Source organism: Heterodontus francisci, chromosome 2, assembly GCF_036365525.1.
Source record: "Heterodontus francisci isolate sHetFra1 chromosome 2, sHetFra1.hap1, whole genome shotgun sequence".
Lineage (NCBI taxonomy): Eukaryota > Metazoa > Chordata > Chondrichthyes > Heterodontiformes > Heterodontidae > Heterodontus > Heterodontus francisci.
Window position 1 is genome coordinate 65145841 of NC_090372.1, and position 16829 is coordinate 65162669.

The following is a 16829-nucleotide window of genomic DNA, read 5'->3' on the forward strand; positions in this document are numbered from 1 at the left end:
TTTGAATCTGTAGCCTTTGGTTCTTGACCCACTCACCAAAGGCAATTGTTTTTCTCCAAATCTATTAGGTCACCTCTTAATCTTCCCTGTTACAAGGAGAACAATCCTAACTTTCCCAACCTATCCTCATAACTGAAGCTTCTCATACCTGATAACATCCTGGTAAACTACGTCTGTACTTTTTCTAAGACCTTTACATCTTTCCTAAAGTGTGGTACCCAGAAATTTCCACACTACTACAGCTGAGGCCTAATCAATTTTTTTTTTAGCATGATCTCTTTGCTTTTATATTCCATTACTCTATTTATCATTTCAAGTAACACATATGTTTTATTAACCACCTATTAACTTGCCCAACCATTTTTAAGGATTTGTGTTTATGGAGCACCAAGATCTCTGCTCATCTACACTTTTCAAACTCATGCCATTTATATATACTGTCTTTCTATATAAGTCCTCCAAAAGTGGCTTACTTCAAACTTCTGTGCATTGAACTCCATCGGTCATGCTTTGCACATTTAGCCATCCTGTCTATGTTACCCTGAAGTCTACAACCAGCCTCATTACAATCTTCTGCGTCACCAAGTTTCGTATTTTCTGCAAATGTTGCGATGCGTCTACCTACACACAAGCCTAGGATGTTTATAAAAATTGAAAACTGTAATGAACTCAAAACTGACCCTTGGTGAGCACCACTGCAAACCACCCCAACTCTAAAAACATCCATCAACCACCACCCTCTTCTTCTTGTCACTGAATCAATTCCAATTTCCCCTTAATTCTATGGGCTTCCATCTTCATAACAAGCCTCCTGTGTGGCACTTTGTCCGGAAGTCCATATATATAAGATCTACTGTTTACAATGGCCTCTCTTCTGCGATCACCTTGTGTCGGCCATCTATGCCTCAGCAGATACTGCCTACCCTTGTACACCTTTTTGAGCCACAACCAAGTTACAACTGCTGACTCAGCTTCCTGCGCACAGTAAGTAGCACCTATTTAGGCAATCACTCTCAGCTGATTGACAGTTAACTGCTCGGGCATCCCCAGCATGTGCCAGAAGGCTTTGAAGTCTTCAAGATATTAACAGGAAAAGATTGGCTAGATAAAGATAAACTATTTCCACTGTTTGGAGATTCTAAAACTAGGGGGCATAGACCGTTCAGGAGAGATGTTAGGAAGCACTTCTTCATCAAAGGGTGGTAGAGGTTTGGAACTCTCTCCCACAAACAGCAGTTGAAGCTAGAACAGTTGTTAATTTTAAATCTGAGATAGATAGATTTTTGTTAAGCAAAGATATTGAGGGATATGGGCCAAAGGCAGGTATATGGAGTTAGGCCGCGGATCAGCCATGATCTCATTGAATGGCAGGACAGGCTCAAGGGGCTGAATGGCCTACTTCTGTTCCTATGTTTCTATGAATGAACGCTATCCTGATGTCCCAGAACTCAACTTGTGGATGTGATGCCAGGATCCCTAATTTGGGCAACTCTAGTCCTGGCAACAGGTTTGTAGATCACTCTGCAAACAACAAGCATTCTGCTGTAAGAGAAGCCTTGCACTGGCTTTGTTTAAAGTGTCAGGCACCTATTGTGAAGGTAAGGTGAATTTTAAGATTTTTTTTCTATTGAAAGTGACTGGAAGTACAATGAACTGTTTTTGAATGTGCTGTTGGATTCTTGGATTTGCCAAGAAGTGTTGCTACATCTCTCAGGGTGGAGGGAGGCGGGGGAAAGAGAATTTGGTGACATGTCTACAAAAAGGCTTCACCAGGTATGGAGGCTGCACTGGCAGTGCTTCTGGGTCTGCAGCACAGCAGGAAGAGGGAGTAGAGGCTGTGGAGATGGCACGATCTGGGCCATATTCTCTGCCAAGTTGGAGCTGGACTCTTTCATGCTCCTTGACAGTGGCAGAAGGCTGCCTGGCAGGCCAGGCAATGCATCCAGAACCTCAATATGCATGCCAATTAGAATTCTCCTGTATGCTGCCCCATCGAGGCCCTCATCTGAGTACCATGCAGCAGAACTTGTCTTCGACCTCGCCCTCATGTGAGCTGGCAAATGAACCCACCTCCACCACTCATGCCTCCAGCATCGCATGGGACCACCCCCCCCTCCCCCCGCCCCACTGCCCCTCTCCCCTTTCCTGGTGTTCACGTTGCCATCATTTTAATTTCAGCAATATTTTTCATTGCAATTTCCCTTTAGGAGGAACAGCCTGCCTTTAAGAAGAGCAGGCTGGCTGACCAACATGGTTTGTGAACAATGCTATTGGGCTGTCCTGCTGAGCACAGAGGCAACTGGCAGTGTTAAGAAGACAGCAACGCAGAACCCGCAGGACCAGATACTACAATTATTCAAATGTGCTGGCAACACCAAATCTACATGCTGCCCACCTCAATCGAAACAGGCACACGCACATCATGAATTGCAATCCCAGTGCCCGAATATCGGGGCAACCCAATTTCTAGCCCTATGATATAAAGGCCTGGATGAGTGCAGCTCCAACAACACATACAGTGTTTCTAATATCTGCTTTCCCTTGTACTGGAGTGTGCCTGTAACTTTTCCATGACTTCCAGTTCAATCCCTCCTGGACCATGTAACTGAGCATCTGTTGGTTGTAAGCAATGCGTTGATAACCACGGGTCGTTGTCTGATAAAACCATCACACTAGCTCCAGTGTCCATTTTAAAGTTGGTGATATGTCCATTGACATAAATATCTACAGTCCAGAATGCATGATTAGGGTTATTGATCTCACCAAGGATGTCTTCTGATTTCTTTTCTCTACTTCATTAATGACTCTATGTGTAAAGACTTTTTCTTTGGAACTTTTTAAAGTAGAGGCTTTACTTCAGCACATCTTCCCAAAATAATCAACTTTCTTGCAGTGGAAGCATTCTGCTTTGTTCATGCCTGTGGGTCTTTTTGGCACCACAGCGCTACCAGAGTTTAATGGCAACTTGGACCTTATTTTCTATTTTTACAGTCCTGGGCTTCAGGAACTGTACCGTCATTGGAGGTTTCCTGACCCAAGGTTTTTCTTCACCTCTCAGGATTGCTTTGTTCTGCTTACGGACCTCAGCTTGTCTCACCAGCTGTATTGCTTTTTCTAGAATTAGGTCTTCTTTAGACTGCAATAAATCTGATAAGGAATCATCAGCAATACCCACTACAATGCGGTCTCTTATCAATTCTAATTTTAGGTCTTAATATTCATATCCTTCAACTAGCCTGTAAAAGTCATTAATATAAGCATCTACCAATTCGCCTGGTTTCTGGACTCTTCTGTTAAATCTGGTCCTCTCTAAAACCTTATTGCTCCTCACATTAAAATACTTGTCCAAGGCTTTTAAAACTTCATCAAATTTGTCGATGTTTCATTATTGCCTTGTCTAGCAATAACATTGTCCACTATTGCTCCTATGGAGTACAGTAATGTATTTACTTGTTCTGCTTCTGACTTGCTATTTAATTGAGAAGCAATGTGGAACCTCCGAAATCTTTTCTTTCGCAGAGATCAATTTTAAATTTGATTCATTTCTTCCATGTCTTTAAATCTCTCTAGTAGTTTAAATTGAGCCTCCATAGCTTTCCTAAGCTTTTAGGAATTTTATTTTCTTTTTTTTAATTTTCCTTCCCATAATGGAAGTCTTCCCATGCTCTTTGAGAGTTTTCCCATGCTTTTCAGGAGTTTTCCCACACTTTTCAGCCTTGTGGTCCTCTCATGTAATGGCTGCCGATTTTGGATTCGCCCTTTCTTAGGATTCGGTTTTGGCGATGCTGCCAACCTAGTACGCCTTAAAATCAATTTTGTACCCTTTCCAAGGTTGCTCACCAGATCCCCAACTGTTGCTTGGATTTCCAACTTGAAGCCTGTAATCGCTGCACCAGCATTTCCCTCACAGACCACCACATCTTTGTGGTGCAGCCTGAATGCCTCTGTACAACAAGTCCCCAACTCTCCATGCCTTCCTTCATCCATGGAGCTGCTCTGGAGCTCTTCCTAGCATCTTCACGAATTCTGTAGTCTTTGGCAGTACTTTTGCAGGTAAGTAGTTTTCTTCAAATTTTCCGTTGTATATTGTTGCTACTTGGAGATAGGTTTGATTCCTCTCGCTTGTAGAGATCACTGCATCTTTGTAAGGTTTAAAACAATAACTCAATTATTACATGTCAGGAACTATTTAAGTTTTCTCTTAAGCAGGTCTAACTCACTGCTGACATGATTCTGTTTCTCCTTCGTGGGTCTCCACCACATGTGATCTCTGATATGACCTCCTTTTTCCTCAACCGAGGATTTCCCCCCACTGTGGTTGACAGGGCCCTCAACCGTGTCCGGCCCATTCCCCGTACCTCTACCCTCACCCCTTCCCCTCCCTCCCAGAACCGTGACAGGGTTTCCCTTGTCCTCACTTTTCATCCCACCAGCCTCCATATCCAAAGGATCATTCTCCGCCATTTTCGCCACCTCCAGCGTGATGCCACTACCAGTCGCATCTTCCCCTCCCTTCCCCTGTCAGCATTCCGAAGGGATCGTTTCCTCCGCGACACCCTGGTCCACTCCTCCATTACCCCCACCACCTCGTCCCTGTCCCAGGGCACCTTCCCCTGCAATCGCAGGAGGTGTAATACCTGCCCATTTACCTCCTCTCTCCTCACTATCCCAGGCCCCAAACACTCCTTTCAGGTGAAGCAGCGATTTACTTGTACTTCTTTCAATGTAGTATACTGTATTCGCTGCTCACAGTGTGGTCTCCTCTACACTGGGGAGACCAAGCGCAGACTGGGTGACCGCTTTGCGGAACATCTCCGCTCAGTCCGCAAGCAGGACCCTGAGCTTCCGGTTGCTTGCCATTTCAACACTCCCCCCTGCTCTCATGCTCACATCTCTGTCCTGGGATTGCTGCAGTGTTCCAGTGAACATCAACGCAAGCTCGAGGAACAGCATCTCATCTACCGATTAGGCACACTACAGCCTGCCGGACTGAACATTGAGTTCAATAATTTCAGAGCATGACAGCCCCCCATTTTACTTTCATTTTTAGTTATTTTTTTCTTCCTTTTTTTTTACATTCTTTTTTACATTTTTTACAATCTTTTTTTGCATTTATTTCATTTCATCTTAGTTTGTTCAGTTTGCTTACCCACTGTTTTTTTCAGGTTTTTTTTTCAGGTTTGCACTTGCTGCTGTTCAATATTCAGTGTATTCACACCTAATCTGTACTAATGCTTTGTCTTTCAACACACCATTAACATATTGTTTGCCTTTGCTCCATGACCTTTTGGTCAGCTATGTGGCCTGGTCCAATCTGCACCTTCTCCTTTGTTATCTCTTGCCCCACCCCCACCTCACTTGCTTATAATCTGTGACTTTTCTAATATTTGTCAGTTCCGAAGAAGGGTCACTGACCCGAAACATTAACTCTGCTTCTCTTTCCACAGATGCTGCCAGACCTGCTGAGTGATTCCAGCATTTCTTGTTTTTGTTAAAGAAAAGAAACCACCTATCTCACCTCCTTCCCTACCTCTTTGAAGAAATCCTGCAAAGATCCAGTGTGGGCGAGCTAAAATCCCTGGTGCTGCTTCTCTCCTGAGAAGCTGGGAAAAGATCCTGCAATTCAAGTGTGTGCTGGCAGTAAACCCTGATGCCACATTTCTCCTAGAAAGCCTACTAGAATAATTCTCAACATATCCAGAATGGGCTTCTTCTGAAACGTTACCAGTAACCCATCTCCGTATACCCGCATGCCAGGCCAAAAAAAGGGACAACTGACATCCTTCCATATCTTCTCTATTTTTACATCAAGAATTAGCAAGTATTTGGCCAAAATACTTTTTTGTCTTTTTTTTTGTAACAGTCCTCTGCAGAAAGAATCTCTGTATATTTTTCCAGTGTGAGTGTAATTGAGGGATTTTAAAAACAGAACTTTCATATTTCAATCTGTCTGTTGATGCTTTGCTTTGTTACTGGTTAAGTCTTGTTTCATAATAAACTGATAATTTTGTTGCTTATTGAAGAAACCTGGTTTGCGTATTTTATTCTGGGATATAAAAATAGAGTATTTGATTGGCTGTATTGGTAACCAGGTAAACATTTAAATACATGTTCTAACCTGTGGAGAAGTTGAACTAGAAAAGACAATTCTCTCCTCCCACATTGGTCATAAAACAATTGCAACTCAAACTGACATTTTTATAGATCCTGGCTTCCTATTTCTGCTCAAGGAGTCTGGGTTAGCGAAACCCATTATCCGTCAGGTGTTGCAACCTTGTACTCTGCTTTCAAAAGGGTTTTTGATATGGGTTCCTTGTGTCCATGGTAAGATAGACCCCTGGCTTGTTTCTGAGCAGACTTGGTGTGAGGTAACATGTCTCCATCAAATCCTTTCCCCTGCATTAAAAATCAGTTTTTAAAACATAATCATACTAGAAAGTCCAGTGTTCATAGCACTGTAATGGTGATCATGAAACTGCTGGATTGTCATTAAAAACCCATCTGGTTCACAAATGTCTTTCAAGGAAGGAAATCTGCCTTCTTTACCTGATCTGACCTATATGTGACTCCAGACTGACAGCAATGTGGTTGACTCTTATCTGCCCTCTGAAATGGCCTAGCAAGCCGTTGAGTTGTATCAAACCACTACAGAAAAGTCAATTAAGAATAAAACTGGACGGACCACCCGGCATCAACTCGGCACTGAAAATGACAAAGACACACCCTTCCCATTCGACCCTGCAAAGGCCTCTTCACTAACATCTGGGGGCCTGTGCCAAAAATTGGGAGAGTTCTCTCACAGACTAGTCAAGCAACAGCCTGATATAGTCATACTCACAGAATCAACCTTTACAGCCAATGTCCCAGACTCCATCACCATCCCTGGGTATGCTGGGTATGTCCTGTCCCACCAGAGGTGTCGGTACAGCGGTACACAGTTGGGAGTGTGTGACTCTGGGAGTCCTCAACATTGACTCCAGACCCCATGAAGTTTCATGGCATCAGGTCAAAAATGGGCAAGGAAACCTCCTGCTGATTATTACCTACTGACCTCCCTCAGCTGATGTATCAGTGCTCCTCTATGTTAAACACTAATTGGAAAAAGCACTGAGCGTGGCAAGTACACAGAATGTACTCTGGTTGGGGGATTTCAATGTCCATCACCAAGACTGGCTCGGTAGCACCACTACTGACGCAGCTGGCCGAGTATTGAAGGTTATCTCTGCCAGGCTGGGCCTGTGGCAGGTGGTGAGAGACACAAGAGGGAATAAACCTACTAGACCTCATCCTCACCATTCTACCTGCTGCAGATGCATCTGTCCATGACAGTATTGGAAGGAGTGATCAGCGCACAGTCCTTGTGGAGACAAAGTCCCATATTCACAGTGACGACAACCTCCATTATGTTGTGGGGCACTAACACTGTGCTAAATGGGATAGATTCGGAACAGATCTAGCAGCTCAAAACTGGACATCCATGAGGTACCGTGGGTCAGCTTCAGCAGTAGAATTGTATTCAGCCACAATCTGTAACCTCATAGGCTGGCATATCCTTCACTCTACCATTACCATCAAGCCATGGGATCAACACTGGTTCAATGAAGATTGCAGGAGAGCACTCTGATGAAAGGTCACAGACCTGAAATGTTAACTCTGCTTCTCTCTCCACAGATGTTGCCAGACCTGCTGAGTATTTCCAGCACTTTCTGTTTTTATTATTAGTGCAGGAGAGCATGTCAAGAGCAGCACCAGGAATACCTAAAATGAGGTGCTACCTGGTGAAGCGACAACACAGTGGAAGCAGCATACTATAGACAGAGCCATGTGATCCCAGAACCAACGGATCAGATCAAAGCTTTCTTACCATGTCCTACCACATCCAGTCATGAATGGTGGTGGATAATTTAAACAACTAACCAGCGGAGAAGGCTGCACAAACATCCTCATCCTCAATGATGGGGGAGCCCAACACATCAGTGCAAAATAAAAGGCTGAAGCATTTGCAACCATCTTCAGCCAGAGATGCCAAGTGGATGATCCGTCTTGGCCTCCGCCTGAGGTCCCCAGCATTACAGGTTCCAGCCTTCAGCCATTTTGATTTACTCCACATGATATCAAGAAACATCTGAAGGCACTGGATACTGCAAAGGCCCTGTCAACATCCTGGCTGTATTAGAATCATAGAAGGTTTATGGCACAGAAAGAGGCCACTTGGCCCATCGTGTCTGTGCCGGTTGATAAATGGTCCATCTATTCTAATCCCACCTTCCAGCATTTGGTCCGCAGCCCAGCAACTTTCGGCACTTGAGGTGCATATCCAGACTCCTTTTGAATGAGTTGAGGGTCTCTGCCTCAATTACCCTTTCAGGCAGTGAGTTCTATACCCCCACCACTCTCTGGGTGAAAATATTTTTCTTCATCTCCCCTCTAATTTTTCTACCAATCACTTTAAATCTATGCCCCCTCATCACTGACCCCTCTGTTAAGGTGAATAGACCTTTCACCTCCACTCTATCCTGGCCCCTCACAATTTTGTACATCTCAATCAAATCACCCCTCAGTCTTCTCTGTTCCAAGGAGAACAACACCATTCGATCCAATCTTTCCTCATAGGTGCATTTTTCCAGTCCTGGCAACATCCTCGTAAATCTACTCTGTACCCTCTCTATTGCAATTACATCCTTTCTATAATGAGGTGACCAGAACTGCACATAGTATTCAAGTTGTGGCCTAACTAATGAATTATACAGTTCTAGCATTCAGAGCATTAATTCACAGAAGACTTGTGCTCCAGAATTAGCTGTGCCCTAACTAAGCTGTTCCAGAACAGCCAAAACACTGGTAGACTGCTTCAATGTCTACCTAACAATGTAGAAAATTGTCCAGTTATGTCCTGTCCACAAAAAGCAGACAAAATACAATTCAACCGATTACCACCTATCAGTCTACTCTCAATCATCAACAAAGTGATGGATGCTGTCAGTGACAGTACGATGAAGAAGCACTTACTCACCAATAACCTGATCACCGACTTAGGTTCCGCTAGGGGAACTTGGCTCTTGATCTCATTACAGCCTTGGTCCAAACATGGATAAAAGAGCTGAATTCCAGAGGTGAGGTGAGAGTGATTGCACTTGATATCAAGGCAGCATTTGACCGAGTGTGGCATCAAGGAGCCCTAGCAAAACTGAAGTCAATGGGAATTGAGGGAAAGCTGTCCACTGGTTGGAGTCATACCTAGCACAAAGTAAGATGTTTGTGGTTGTTGGAAGTCAATTGTCTCAGCCCAGGACATTGCTGCAGGAGTTCCTCAAGGTAGTGTCCTATGCTCAACCATCTTCAACTGCTTCATCAATAACCTTCCCTCTATCATAAAGTCAGAAGATGGAATGTTCTCTGATGAGTGTACAGTGTTCAGCACCATTTGCAACTCCTCAAATATTGAAGCAGACTGTGCCCACATGCAGCAAGACTGGACGGCATTTAGGCTTGGGTTGATAAGTGCCAAGAAACATTCGCAAAATGACCATCTCCAACAAGAGAGAATCTAACCATCTCTCCTTGACATTCAATGGCATTATCATCACTGAACCCCCCACCATCAACATCCTGGGGGTTGCCATTGACTAGAAACTTAACTGAAAAAGCCATATAAATACCATGGCTATAAGAGCAGGTCAGAGGTTGGGAATTCTAGTTAATAGTTAACCTCCTGATTTCCCCAGAGTTTGTCCACAAGGCACAAGTCAGGAGTGTGATGGAATACTCTCCACTTGCCTGGATGGGTGCAGCTCCAACAACACTTAAGAAGCTTGACACCATCCAAGCCAAAACAGCCTGCTTGATCAGCACCCCATCCACAAAATTAAATATTCATTCCCTCCACCACTGGTGTACAGTAGCTGCAGTGTGTACCATCTACAAGATGCACATGCAGCAATTCACCAAGACTCTTTCAATAGCACCTTCCAAACCCATGACCGCCACCACCTAGAAGGGCAAGGGCAGCAGACGCATGGGAATATCATCACATGCAAGCTCCTCTTCAAGTCACATACCATCCTGACTTGGAACAATATCGCCGTTCCTTCACCGTCACTGGTGCAGTTCAAGAAGGCGGCTCACCAGCATTAGGAATGGGCAACAAATTTCCAGTGACACTTACATCCCATGAATAAATGAAAAAAAGCATAGTGCTTATGTTACTGGACTAGTAATCCAGAAGCCTGGACCAATGGTCCAGATACATGAGTTCAAACCACAATATAGCAGTAGAGCTAGTTTGTGTAATGATGACAAGGAAACGACTGGATTGTTGTAAAAACCTATCTGGTTTACGAATGTTCTTTTAGGAAGGAAATCTGCCGTCCTTAACTGGTCTGGCCTATATGTGACTCCTGACCACACAGCAATGTGAGTGACTCTTAACTGTCTCTGAACACAACTAGTACTAAGTTGTATTCAAGAAGGTGGCTTCCACCACCTTCTCAAAGGCAATAAGGGATGGGCAATAAATGCTGGCTTTACCAGCAATACCCACATTCCCTGAATTAATTCAATAAAAGGTCAGTGACGGCCATCCTGCTGAGCAAGAAACACTTCAGGCTAGCTTTCCTCAGATCCCTCATTCTGTTGTGGTGCAGCCAGGTTCTTTTGGTCCTCTTGTCATGTCCTTTGGCTCTTGGGCTACCCTCACCTGCCTTTCATACTTCTGTTCCTTCAAGACGTCTAGCACTGTAACACTGGATAGTGTGTCCATACTGTCACACTCCCAAAATGCACTGTTCAGTCACTAATTGTGTAACAGTGCTATTCCCTCGAGCATTTTTGCCAGCTTTATACATTGTTTTACTGTTGGATTTTATTTTTTATTATAGATACAATATTACAGAAAAAGACCAAATCTGTGTAATTTAGTGAGAGAAACCCTTAATTTACTATTAATTAAGCCTAAAATAGTTAAATATCATTCATCTTGCAACTGTTCATAACTGATAGTTACACATTGGAGGAATTTTAGGGCAAGTACTGAACACAAATAAAATGGTAACATAAACACAAAATCATGCATATTAATGTTCAATTTGTGCATGAGATAAATGCAAATATATGGAAAAATCTTCTCCTGATTTGTCATCAGAATCCAATAACAGATGGAATTTAGTCCTGCTTAAACATGGCGTAAAAAATTCTAAACCTTCACTCCCTTCATTTGGTAACATTTCAAGTCAGGATTCCACTTGCAAAGTGACCAATAAAATAAAATCTTTGAAAGCATTGTGCTTTATTAAAAAGGTTCAAATCATCACTGTAAAGAGAGATCAAGAAAGCTCTCAGCCCAGGTGCTTTGAAGTATATTTCTTCTTAAGACTCCTTGAAAGGCTAGATAAGCTCTTTATTCACAGTGTAAAAATTATTGAGTGGCTTCTGCCCCATATTAACTCTAAATCCATCAAACAAATTCATAAAAATTAAATCTTTCTGGATAAACAGCCTAACAAACTTGAAAGTAACTGTCAAGTTATACCTAAGCAATATATTTCTGAAATTGCCAATTCACCAGAGCATCAACATTTCTTAATTTTCAATCAGAAGCTGAAAGTTTATCAATAGAAAATAATGATCTTCTGTCTTTTGATTTTCTCATAGCGTTCAACCATTTTGCAGAGACGTGTAGCAGCAATTCCACCAAGGTAAAAATTAATACTCTTAAAATATTTAGACATTTTCCATAGGAGACCAGATCCAAGTCAATATGGGCATCCTTGAAGCACCTTGGCTCATTGTAAACATGACAAATCATTTAGTGCTTAGAATTTATGGTATTCAAAATAAATTCAGGATTATTGATTGAAAACGTGCCCCTCCATACCTCTGTAAACTCTTCCAACCATACAACTTTCCGAGATTTCTGGGCTGAATTTTACCAGCCCTCTGGAAACAGGCTGAGGGATGGGGCAGCCCATAAAATGGGGAGGGAAGGCCATGCCATCTTGCCAGCAGTGGGGAATGTAGCCAACTAAGGGCCTATTAAGGGCTTGGGTGGGAGTCCTCCTACTCGGGTACTCTTTGGCCCCCCCAGCGGCAACGGTTGCCCTCATGGCAATGGTGCCACCTGCCCTCACCCCTCACCGGGGCCTGCCTGACACAGCGCCCCAGACCTCACTTACCTACCTAGTTGTGAGGGCATTGTCCATTAATGGAGTCCTCTTCTTCCAGGTGCAGTCCCAGCAGTGGCCAATGCTCTCGGTGGCACTGCTGAGGCTGCAGAATTGCTGGCCCTTTGATTAATTAATTGGCTGCCGCTGACAAGATGCAGCTCTGAATCCTGCAGGCTGTCGAAGCAGGCTCGCACCACCTTACCCACCAGCCCCCGCACCCAAACCCCCACTTTCAGGCCTGTCGGCTTGATCCCTGCTGCGATAACAAAATCCAATCCTGTGTTCCTCCAATTCAGGCCTCGTGCACATCCCTGATTTATTCGTTCACCAATGGCAGCTGTGCCTTCAGCTGCTGAGGCCCTAAGTTCTGAAATTCTCTCCCTAAACTTCTCTGACTCTCTACTACTCTCTCCTCCTTTAAGATACCCCTTATAACCTAGCTCTTTGACCAGCTTTTAGTCACCTGTTCTAATATCTCCTTATGTGGATCGGTGTCAAATCTTGGTTGATAATGCTTCTGTGAAACCCTTGGAATGTTTCACTAAGTTGGAGGTGCTATATAAATGCAAATTGGTGTTGTTGTTGAGATTGATGAGTTACTTGGCTGCATTTTTAAATGTAACCATAGGAACCATAGAAATGTTACGGCACAGAAAGAAGCCATTCAGTCCATCATGTCTGCACTGGCTGAAAAAACTAGTCGCCCAATCTAATCCCACCTTCCAGCACCTGGTCCATAGCCTTGCAGGTTACAGCACTTCAGGTACAGGTCCAGCTTTTTAAATGAGTTGAGCGTTTCTGCCTCCACCACCGATCTGGGCAGTGAATTCCAGACACCCACCACCCTCTGGGGGAAAAAGGTTTTCCTCATGTCCCCTCTGACCTTTCTACTAATCACCTTAAATCTGTGCCACCTGGTGATTGACCTGAGACATACAAGATTCTGAAAGGGCTTGATAGGGTAGAGGCTGAAAGATTGTTTCCGCTGGTCGGGGAATCTAGACCGCAGGGGCATAGTCTCAGGATAAGTGTCAATCATTCAGGACCGAGATGAGGAGAAATTGCTACACTCAAAGGGTTGTGAATCTTTGGAATTCTCTACCTCAGAGGGTTATAAATGCTCCATCATTGAATACATTTAAGGCTGGGATAGACAGATTTTCAGTCTCGCAGGGAATCAAGGGATATGGGGGGCAAGCAGGAAAGTGGAATTGAAGCCCAAGATCAGCCATGATCATGTTGAACAGGGACATAGGCTCGATGGGCCAGATGGTCTACTTCTGCTACTGTTTCTTGTGTTCTTGTGTTCTCTTTGCTAAGTGAAACAGCTCCTTCCTGTCTATCTAGGCTCCTCATAATTTTGTACATCTCAATTAAGTCACTCCCCCGCCTTCTCTGTTCTAAGGAAAACAACCCTGGCCGATCCAATCTTTCTTCATAGCTGCAATTTTCAAACCCTGGCAACATTCTTGTAAATCTCCTCTGGACTATCTCCAGAGCAATTATATCCTTCCTATAATGTAGTGATCAGCACTGTGTACAATACTACAGCTGTGGCCTAACAGCATTTTGTACAGTTACAACATTACATCTCTGCTTTTGTATTCTATACCTCAGCCAATAAAGGAAAGCATTCCATAGGTCTTCTTCACTTTATCTACCTGTCCTGCCACTTTCAGGGACCTGTAGACATGCACTCCAAGATCTCTCACTTCTTCTACCCCTCTCAATATCCTCCCATTTATTGTGTATTCCTTTGCTTTGTTTGCTCTCCCCAAATGCATTACCTCACACTTCTCCAGACTGAATTCCATTTGCCACTTTTCTGCCCACTCAACCAAACCATTGATATAAATCTGGAGTCTACAACTATCCTCCCACATTTAAGTCCAAATCATTAATATATACCACAAACAGCAAGGGACCCAACACTGAGCCCTGTGGAACGCCTCTGGAAACTGCCTTCCATTCACAAAAACATCTGTCGACCATTACCTTTGTTTCCTGTCACTGAGTTAATTTTGGATCCAACTCGCCACATTCCCCTGCATCCCATGGGCTTTTATTTTTCTGACCAGCCTGCCATGTGGGACCTTGTCAAATGCCTTACTAAAATCCATGTAGACAACGATCCTCCTTCTTACTTCCTCAAAAAATTCAATTAAGTTAGTAAGACACAAACTTCCCTTAACAAATCCATGCTGACTATCCTTGATTAATCTGTGCCTTTCTAAGTGACAGTTTATGTTGCCTCTCAGAATTGATTGTAATAATTTGTCCACCACCAAGGTCAAACTTACGGGTCTATAACTATTTGGCCGATCCCTTGCACCCTTTTTAAACAATGGTACAACATTCACAGACCTCCAATCTCTTGTACCTCGCCCATGTCTACTGAGGATTTGAAGATGATCCTCAGAACATCCGTTATTTCCTCCCTCACTTCTTTTAACAGCTGGGATACAATCCATCCAGCCCTTCTGATTTATCCACTTTCAAGCATGTCAGACCCTCTAGTACTCCCTCTCTCTTTATGCATATAGTATCTAATATTTTACACTCCTCCTCTTATACTACAATGTCTGCATCATCTCTCTTCTTTGTGAAGACAGAGGCAAAGCACTCATTAAGAACCCTGCCCACATCTTCTGCATCCATGCATAAGTTACCTTGTACATCTCTTATAGGCCCTATCCTTTCCTTAGTTATCCTCTTGCTCTTAATGTACTGATAAAACATCTTTGAGTTTTCCTTGATTTTACCTGCCAATAATTTTTCATGTCGTCTTTTTGCTCTCCTAATTTCCTTTTTTATTCACCCCTGCACTTCCTATACTCTTCTTGGCTTTCTAAAGTATTAATTTTTTTGTGACTGTCATAAGTTTTCTTTTTCTGTTTTATCTTACTCGGTTTGCTTCTAGACAACCGGGGGGCTCTAGATTTGGTAGTACCACCCTTTTTCTTTGTGGGGCCATGTCTACCCTGTGCCCATCGAATTTCACTTTTGAATGCCTCCCACTGGTTTGCCACTGATTTTCCTTCAAGTACGTGTATCCAATCTACTTTTGCCACATCACCTCTCAGCTTCATAAAATTTGCCTTCCCCCAATTTAGAACTTTTACTCCTGCCTGTCTTTGTCCTTTTCCATAATAATGCTAAATCTAACTGAATTATGATCACTATCTCCAAAATGGTCACCCATGGCAACTTCATCCACTTGCCCAGCTTCATTTCCTAAGACTACAGCTAGAATTGCACCCCCTCTCGTTGGGCTTGTTACGTGCTGGCTAAAAAAGTTCTCTTGAATGCAGTTCAAGAATTTTGTGCCCTGTGTGCCCTTCACACTGTTTGTAGCCCAGTTGATATTAGGGTAGTTGAAATTCCCAACTATTATTGCGCTATAGTTTTTGCACTCAGAAATTTGCTTACATATTTGTTCCTCTATCACGCTCCCACTATTTGGGGGTCTATAGTATACTCCTAGTAGTGTGGTTGCCCCCTTTTTTTTCTGAGCTCAACCTGTATGGCCTCATTTGATGATTCATTCAGCATATTATCCCTCCTCACAGCTGCAATTGATACTTTCACCAATAATGCTAGACCCCCTCCTTTTTTATCCCCCTCTCTATCCCGTCTGAAAACTCTATATCCAGGGATGTTAAGCTGCCATCTTTGCCCCTCTTTAAGCCAAGTTTCCATTATAACAACGATATTATGCTGCCATGTGTCTATCTATGCCCTCAGCTCATCGGCTTTATTTGCTATATTCTTCGCATTTAAGTAAATACCTTTTAACACTGCCGAATTCCTGTGCTGCACACTTTTTAACCTTTTTCCATTGTCTAAACATAGTAAATTAGCCATAGTCTATTCTGAGCTCTTTGCTTTCATCCACAAGATAAAGCCACAACTGTTCTTTTTGTATCTGATGACCTAAATAAAATAAGTGAACTTTTAATTACCTGGTACCTGAATTACCCTCCCTCCCGCTGTTCTTTCATTTTATAATTTCAAGAGATAAGTGCATCATACTTAATAAGAAGCTAACTTTGAAGGAAAATTCATTCAGTCTCTAGCCTCTGAAGAGCACTTTTAGATTCTGACAGATAGGAAACAAAAAGACTAATTGTATTCAAGAAGTGGCAACAAGTCAAATCTAGTTTTATATAATATATACACAGGTTGGCATCCTTCCATCTATAAAAGATGATGGACACGCAGCAACAATCCATTTAGGTGGAGTGTCTTCTCTTGGCGCACCTTTGCTGATGGCTGTGAAGGCCAATCCTTGAGAGGCAGGTTCTGCCATAAGTGCCGCACGTGAAGCTGCCAAATGATGCTGTTAGTTGTTATTTTCTGCGTTGGCATCTGTTGCCAAGTTGCTGTAGCCACTGGTTGTCATGGTAGTGCATGCCAGTCCACAAGATGTGTCGCCATTTCCCTCTTTTTCCAGCTAGTGACTCCCAGGTGCAATAGTTGACATTCAGGGCTTTTGTGATATGCTTGCAAGCATCCTTTAAGCAGAGCTTTGGGTGACCCACTGGTCATCTGGCCCCGGCTACCTCACCATACAGAAGTTCCTTGGGTATGTGACTGTCGTCCATCCTGCAGATGTGTCCAATTCATCGAAGCCACCTCTGTTTGATTAGTGCCAACACACTTGGAAAC